We start from the raw sequence: 9183 nt of genomic DNA on the forward strand, positions 1-9183 counted from the left end.
TCGCCGAATCCCCCACCATCAACATGCTGGGGGTCACCATTGACCAGAAACTTAACTGGACCAGCCATATAAATACTGTGGCTACAAGAGCAGGTCCGAGGCTGGGTATTCTGCGGCCAGTGAGTCATCTCCTGACTCCTCGAAGCCTTTCCACCATCTACAAGGCACAAGTCAGGAGTGTGATGGAAGACTCTCCACTTGCCTGGATGAGTGCAGCTCCATCAACACTCAAGAAGCTCGACACCATCCAAGACAAAGCAGCCCGCTAAACATTCACTCCCTTCACCACCGGCGCACAGTGGCTGCAGTGTGTACCATCCACAGGATGCACTGCAGCAACTCACCAAGGCTTCTTTGACAGCACCTCCCAAACTCATGACCTCTACCACCTAGAAGGACAAGAGCAGCAGGCACATGGGAACAACACCACCTGCACATTGCCCCCCACGTCACACCATCCCGACTTGGAAATATATCGCCGTTCCTTCACCGTCACTGGGTCAAAATCCTGGAACTCCCTTCCTAACAGCACTGTGGGAGAACCTTCATCACACGGACTGCAGCGGTTCAAGGCGGCGGCTCACCACCACCTTCTCAAGGGCAATTAGGGATGGGCAATAAGTGCTGGCCTCGCCAGCGATGCCCACATCCCATGAACGAATAAAAAAAAAGTTCTAACGACCAAAATGTAGAATCAGTTTGGGTAGAGATAAGAAATAGTAAAGGCAAGAAATCACTTGTGGGAGTAGTTTATTGGCCCCCTAACAGTAACCACGCTGTAGGACAGAGTATACAGGAAGAAATAATGGGGGCTTGTGAGAAAGGAACAGCGATAATCATGGGTGATTTTAATCTACATATAGATTGGAAGAATCTGATTGGCAAAGGTAGGCTGGAAGATGAGTTCATAGACTGCTTTCGGGACAGTTTCTTGGAGCAGCACGTTCTAGAGCCAGCCAGAGAGCAGGCTATTCTGGATCTGGTAATGTGTAATGAGACAGGATTAATTAATGACCTCGTTGCAAAGGAGCCTCTCGGTAGCAGTGATCACAATATGATTGAATTTTACATTCAGTTTGAGTGAGAGAACAGTAAGTCTAAGAATAGTGTTCTTAACTTAAATAAGGCCAATTATGAGGGCATGAAAACAGCTGGCTATGGTGAACTGGGAAATTAGGTTAAGGGATATGTCAGTAGAAATACAGTGGCAGACATTTAATGAGATATTTCACAACACTCAGCAAAGACACATTCCAGTGAGAAAGAAAGACTCCAGGGGAAGGATGTACCATCCATGGCTAACTAAGGAAGTTAAAGATAGTATCAAATTGAAAGAAAAAGCATGCAATTCCGTGAAGATTAGTGGCAGGTCAGAATATAAAAAACAGCAAAGAATGACGAAAACAATAATTAGGAGGGAGAAATTAGAGTACGAGAGAAAGCTAGCTAGAAATATAAAAACAGACAGTAAGAGTTTCTACAGGTATTTAAAAAGGAAAAGAGTAAGTAAAGTGAGCATTGGTCCTCTAAGGAGTGAATCTGGGGAATTAATAATGGAGAATAAGGAAATGGCAGATGAATTGAACAGATATTTTGCGTCCGTCTTCACTGTAGAGGATACAAATAACATGCCAGAAATAATTGTGAATCAAGAGGTGAAAGGGAGGGAGGAACTTAAAACATTTACAATCACCAGGGAAAGGGTTCTGAAAAAAATATTAGAACTAAAATCTGGCAAGTCCCCAGTCCTGACGGACTTCATTCTAGGGTCTTAGAAGTGGCTGCAGAGATAGTAGATGCATTGGTATTAATTTTCCAAAATTCCCTAGATTCTAGAAGGGTCCCATCAGATTGGAAAATAGCGAATGTAACTCCTCTATTCAAGAGGGAAACAGAAAGCAGGAAACTACAGGCCAGTTAGCTTAACATCTGTCATAGGGAAAATGCTAGAATCTATTATTAAGGTGGTTATGGCAGGGGACATGGAAAATCTCAATGCAATCAGGCAGAGTCAACACGGCTTTGTGAAAGGGAAATCATGTTTGACTAATTTATTTGTTCTTTAAGGAAGTAACAAGCAACGTGGATAAAGGGAATCCTGTGGATATAGTGTACTTGGATTTCCAGAAGGCTTTTGACAAGGTGCCACATCAAAGGCTACTACACAAAATAAGAGCTCATGGTGTAGTGGGTAACATATTAGCATGGATAAAGGATTGGCTAGCTAACAGGAAAGAGAGAGTAGGCATAAATGAGTCATTTTCAGGTTGGCAAGGTGTAACGAGTGGAGTGCCACAGGGATCAGTGCTTGGGCCTCAACTATTTATAATCTATATCAATGACTTGGATGAAGGGACCAAACGTATGGTTGCTAAATTTGCTGATGACACAAAGATAGGTAGGAAAGTAAGTTGTGAAGAGGACATAAGGAGTCTACAAAGGGATATAGATAGGTTAAGTGAGTGGGCAAATATTTGGCAGATGGAGTATAACGTGGGAAAACGTGAACTTGTCCACTTTGGCAGGAGGAATAGAAAAGCAGTATATTATTTAAATGGAGAGAGATTGCAGAATTCTGAGGTACAGAGGGATCTAGGGGTCCTAGTACGTGAATCACAAAAAGTTAGTATGCAGCTACAGCAAGTGATCAGGAAGGCAAATGGAATGTTGTCATTTATTGCAAGGGGAATGGAATATAAAAATAGAGATGTTTTGCTACAGTTGTACAGGGCATTGGTGAGACCACATCTTGAATACTGTGTGCAGTTTTCATAGAATCAAAGAATGTTACAGCACGGAAGGAGGCCAAACGGCCCATCGCCTGCTCTATGCATGAGCAATCCAGCTAGTCCCACTGCCCCGCCCTATCCCCGTAGCCCTGCACATTTTTTCGTTTCAAGTACTTATCCAGTTCCCTTTTGAAGGCCATGATCGAATCTGCCTCCACCACTCCCTCAGGCAGTGAATTCCAGATCTTAACCACTCGCTGTGTAAAAATGTTTTTCCTCATATCACCTTTGGCGAAAGAACCAATCACCTTAAATCTATGCCCTCTGGTTCTTGACCATTCTGCCAATGGGAACAGTTTCTCTCTATCTACTGTCTAGACCCTTCATGATTTTGAACACCTCTATCAAATCTCCTCTCAACCTTCTCTGTTCCAAGGAGAACAATCCTAGCCTCTCCACTCGAGCCACGTAATTTAAGTCCTTCATCCTGGAATCATTCTAGTAAATCTCCTCCGCACCCTCTTAAGGCCTTCACGTCCTTCCTAAAGTGCGGTGCCCAGATCTGGACACAATACTCCAGTTGTGGCCGAACCAGTGTTTTATAAAGGTTCATCATGACTTCCTTGCTTTTGTACTCTATGCCTCTACTTAAAGCCTAGGACCCCAAATGCTTTTTTAAATTGCTTTCTCAACCTGCCCTGCCACCTTCAATGATTTATGCACATTCACCCCCAGATGCCTCTGTTACTCCAGCCCTTTTAGAATTGAGCCCTCTGGTTTGTATTGCCTCTCGTCATTTTTCCTACCGAAATGCATCACCTCGCATTTTTCCGCGTTAAACTTCATCTGCCATGTGTCCGCCCACGCCACCGGAGGGTCTATATCCTATTGAAGTCTATCGCTATCCTCCTCACTGTTCACTACCCTTCCAAGTTTTGTGTCATCCGCTGATTTTGAAATTGTGCCCTGTACACCCAAGTCCAAGTCATTAATATATATCAAGAAAAGCAGTGGTCCCAGCACCGACCCCTGGGGAACACCACTGCACACCTCCCTCCAGTCCGAAAAACAACCATTCACCACTGCTCTCTGTTTCTTGTTATTTAGCCAATTCTGTATCCATATTGCTTTTGTCCCCTTTATTCCATGGGCCGCAATCTTAATAGCAAGCCTACCACGTGGCACTTTATCAAACGCTTTTTGAAAATCCATTTACACCACATCAACTGCATTGCCCTCATCTACTTTCTCCATTACCTCATCAAAAATCTCTATCAAGTTGGTTAAACAGGATTTACCTTTAGCAAATCCGTGCTGGCTTTCTCTAATCAATCCACACTTGTCCAAGTGACTGTTAATTCTGTCCCAGCTTATCGTTTCCAAAAGTTTCCCCACCACTGTCATTAAACTGGCCTATAGTTGCTGCATTTTTCTTTACACGCTTTTTTGAACAAGGGTGTTACAGTTGCAATTTTCCAGTCCTCTTGCACCACCCCAGTATCTAAGGATGTCTGGAAGATTATGGCCAGTACCTCTGCAATTTCCCCCCTTACTTCCCTCAGCATCCTAGGGTGCATCCCATCCGGACCAGGTGACTTATCTATTTTAATTACAGCTAGCCTTTCTACTACCTCTATCAATTTTTAGCCCATCCAGTATCTTAACTATATCTTCCTTTACAGAGACTCTGGCAGCATCTTCTTCCTTGGTAAAGACAGGTGCAAAGTGCTCATTTAATACCTTAGCCATGCCCACTGCCTCAATGAGCAGATCTCCTTTATGATCCCTAATCGGCCCCACCCCTCCTCTTACTACCCGTTTACTGTTAACTTGTCTGTAGAAGACTTTTGGATTCCCTTTTGTGTTGGCTGCTAGTCTATTCTCATACTCTCTCTTTGCCCCTCTTATTTCCTTTTTCACTTCTCCTCTGAACTTTCTATATTCTGCCTGGTTCTCACTTGTGTTATCAACCTGACACCTGTCACGTGCCATTTTTTTCCCGCTTCATCTTATTCTCTATCTCCTTTGTCATCCAGGGTGCTCTTGCTTTGTTGCCCTACCTTTCTCCCTCGTTGGAATGTACCTTGTCATGGATAATCTTATCAAATGGCAGAGCAGGGTCGAGGGGCCAAATGGCCTACTCCTGCTCTTAATTCGTATGTCCGTACAATAGAATCTTCCACAGCTGACAATATCATTGCTTTGTTTTCATCTCACTGTTGTTGCTGCATAAATCCTTTAAACACATCAGCATCCACCTTGGACATGACCACAAATAAAACCACTTTACCTAAACAGAAATAAAATAAGTTTTTTTTCTCTTTATGCATTGTATGATATTTTCTTAAACCCTTTTTAGTTATTTTGTCTTCTTTTAAGTCCCGCACACCCACGTTTGATCCTGCAGCCTCTACCAATTCCGCTCTATAACTGGCCACCGGGAACTAAGCAAATAGCTCGGGGTAATTGGACTACCAATTTTCTCTCTCTCACTCTTACAAAGCTGTAAACATTTGCTCAGAATTTCCTCTACCAGTACAAAGCATGGGTACACTAATACATTGCTCCACCATGTTAACAAGATCTGTGGCCACCATAGGGGCTATAGTGTTGTATCTAATCATCACACATGGTTCAAGAAGCAATGGATTTTCTTTCAGACTGGACCATTTTCATGGTTCTGGTCTGAACCTCTCACATCTAAAGCAGACCAATTTCTGTCACATCACTTTAGTTCTCTCAGTTGCCTGCATATCCCTAGTCATTGCCAATTTCTCTATCATGCTGATCCCGGTTTTCTTACCAGCCTTGTTGCCATGTTCACCAAATCTTCGTTCACCAGATTTCTCCCTCTCCAGGTGTCCTTCCTCAAACTTCCTCACCTGTCTGTCCACCAACCCCAATCCAGAGCTGCCACGATAAGACTAAAAACTGACATTGAGTATAATATTCCACAGTTGCTTCAGACATCAGTCCTCTGCTACCATGCAGTCTACTTTCTTCCACACCAATAGATGAAACATTTTTAAAACTGAAAGCTACACATTGTGACATAAAAAAACAGAAGGAACAGACCAGTTCAGATTAACTATCTAATCTACTTAGCTCTGTGCTTTATGAGTTCTTAAATAGACCAGTTACCACTACTCAGTGTAAAGACATCGTACGGATTAACACATTGAACATAATCTTTCAATGTCACTTTTAAAAAAAAAAATACTCATGAAAAAGTACAACTGAAATCAATCTAATTAAAATGTTTTTCAAAATGACTACTAAAAAGGAGAGTATTTCAATGTAAAATATTCCCCTAGATATAATTAAATTTGAAGAAAAATTGAAAGTTCCTGCTAGAAGATATTCTCAATTTTGCAAGTAATTTCTCTCCACCACACCCCACAAAGACTCACTATTTCAGATCTTTATTGGCACCCAGACCAATGGTCACATAAATTACCAGGACCGTCCTTCAGTGCCCTAGGACTGCTTCAGGATGATTTGAAGGTATCTGATTCAGAAAAAATTAGTATGAGCTGGAGACTACATGTACCACTGTGACTTTTTATAGCTTTATATAGGTGTAAACAAAATACACAAAATAAAGCTTTAACTACAGTGAAAGTATGCATTTACACTTTATGTAATAGTGCATACCCAGGGGTTTCTAGTCTAATTGAGAGGTTCATCATAAACCATAAGAGTTGATCTCAGATTGTTTGAAATTGCATCTGATCCTCAAGATTAGACCGTGGTCTTAATCTCACTCTTGCTTATCTTACAGTATGTACTTTATCTGATCATTTGATAAACTCGTAGTGAAAGCATTACAATTATCAGTGCCCGAGTGGGGATACCACTTATCAACTACACGGAGCACAGCCATTGGTAGCGGCCAGTCATATCTAACAAAGAAAAAGAAACTCACATAGGCTCAAGAAAACTAATACACAGCAGATACTTTATGGTTATAATTCTAACTAAATTGAGGTAAATTTTACATGATTTGTGGAGAGGGTGAGCTTAATGAATCAAATTGCTTTTCATATTCTAGGCTTTACAATGTTTCCTAAGTTTCAGTTATAAACTGTTTGAGGTTTCCTGTTGTGGTTCTATCAGAATGCTGCCTTGTAATCGTGCCCTGATTTATTTATATGTACACATACAGTATTTTCTTTAGAGTTAGAAATCATATTGTCTATTTTTAATGTCAGTATAGTTTTAACATCTCAATGCTATTATCCTCAAAAGTGCATTATTCTTAATAGTATTACAAGGGCACCATTTACATGTAAAAATAAATGCTGTAATATGTCAAAGTATTACTATACCCTGCATAACTACTGTTCATCCTTGAAACTTCCAACTACAGTGGAGGTCATTGCACAGAAACAAAATTTCTAAGCTGTTAATTTTTGGGTAATTTCCCTTGAGAGAACTTTGATTGTGCAGAGTATTCACATTTCAGTAGTTTTCAGTGGTGCTGCAATCATTTTACTGCCCTACTTCCAATCTTCAGAGCAACAGACTACAACCAAGCAGCAATTCTTTTAGAATGGGTCATTAGCAACTTTAAAAATCCCTTTCCAAATTATACACCAGTATATTGCTGCTTCAGGACACAATGGGCCATGTTGTCAGCAATCAAAAAGGGAAACTGTGTAAGTGAATGGAATTTTAAATATTCAGTTTCAACCATCTAGTTTTAAAGACAGCCAATAATATTGCAAAAGCTGATAACATCTCATATTGCCAGGATACAAATGTAGATATAAGATCACAAAGTGGGATGAATGTAGATTAGCATTTTCCTTTGGGTTTCAAGCAAGGTAACCAACCGTCTGCTGCTGTGGGGAATCTGGGACACTAACCAGTGGCCATAATTCTTAAGTGTCCCAAACACTGTTAGTGTAATAGAGAGATGTCACTCCTGGACCACTTCATTAACACTAAATTTCTCTGCAATTAGTTGATGCAGCAGTTCCTCCAGCAAAATAATTCTTGCTCTGCCCTAGCTCTTGCACTCTACTTTGGCCCATCCTATGCTAATGTGTTTGACTGGTAATACTTGTGGGTAATGGCCCCATGCTAATGTGTTCAATCCTTGGTCAGACAAGACTGGCCTCTGCTGTGTTCTGCCCATGGATGCACAGCATTCTGTTTTGAGCCAGGCCACCCTGCACTGATGGTATCACATCCACACCACTTTGTGTTAATGCCTTAGGTGGTCTGTTCCCTTCTAGAACTCTACTTCTACTATGGCATCAATATTAGAAAGCACCACCTTTAGTAGGCCAGCAACCCATAGTCAGATAGCCCTAAATACAAGCTATCACCCAAGGCCAATGTGATCTACTCTCAATGCAAGATACAGCACACTATGCTTTTGATAAGGCACACCATGTTAGTGCACTCCTCAAGCAGATGGCATGTGCCACCGTGCTCTGACCTCAGCTGGGCTGCCTCATTAATGCGTTCAGTCTTCAGCACTCAGTCAGACGATCCCTCAGTCAATGCTATGCCTTTTAGTTTAGTATTCTCTACCGCTATTTCTCCAATGTGTGCTGCCCCTCCCCATGTGCCATCCCACTCTTAACGTGCTCCTCCCCACTTGCCTCCACAGGTTTGTCCAAGGTTTAGTCAGTTCACCCCGACGCTGACCCTCCCTCGGATGCCCCATTCTAACACATCCCAAGGTACCACAGCTCCTGTCCTGGAGCCCTGCCCTGAACCTCTTGCCGACACACCCGTCCCCTTCTCCAGTTGCTCCGCCCCGGAGGCTGACCATCGCTTCCGCGCTCCGCCCTCAAACCCACACCGCGCAGCTGGCCGCTGTGGAGTCGAGCAGTCACTCTCACCTGCAGCCGATAGTGAGCGGAGCAAACAATTTGGAAGATAACACAAAACACACCGGCAGCCCCAGCAATGCAACCCACCCCCGGCTCTACCCTCAGCCACTAACCATCTATTGCTAACAGCCACCCTCCCAAGTCCAAGCTCAACAGCATATAATTGCCAGATACATAATAAGTGGTGTCTGAGCCCTGTAATCACAGAGACCAACCTCCGGAGTTAGCAGCGCGCAGCACATTCAAAAACAAGACCCGGAATATTTACCTTCTTCAACGCTGACATGGTATTTTTTCCCTTTCAGCACGCCATGCATGACACTGTGAGGACGGTACGTGAGAGCCACGCTTGCAATTCTGTCTGCAGCTACACAGACTTTTATTTTCCTCCTCTATTCCCAGGCACTAACCGTCACTCTGGCTCGCACCCACCCCGCGTGCACCAGATCCGCTGCCCCAGAAACATCAACCGCGCATGCGCGCCGGCGGGAGGCCCGGGCGAGTGCCGTCAGACGGAACCACGACGACGCATGCGCGGTGCCTGGACATTTCCCTTCTTTCCCCCCGCCCGGCCGGCCGCAGTGGGAAGGCGGGGAACCCGCTAGCCC

The sequence above is a fragment of the Heptranchias perlo genome, chromosome 5 (genome assembly GCF_035084215.1).
Source record: "Heptranchias perlo isolate sHepPer1 chromosome 5, sHepPer1.hap1, whole genome shotgun sequence".
Classification (NCBI taxonomy): domain Eukaryota; kingdom Metazoa; phylum Chordata; class Chondrichthyes; order Hexanchiformes; family Hexanchidae; genus Heptranchias; species Heptranchias perlo.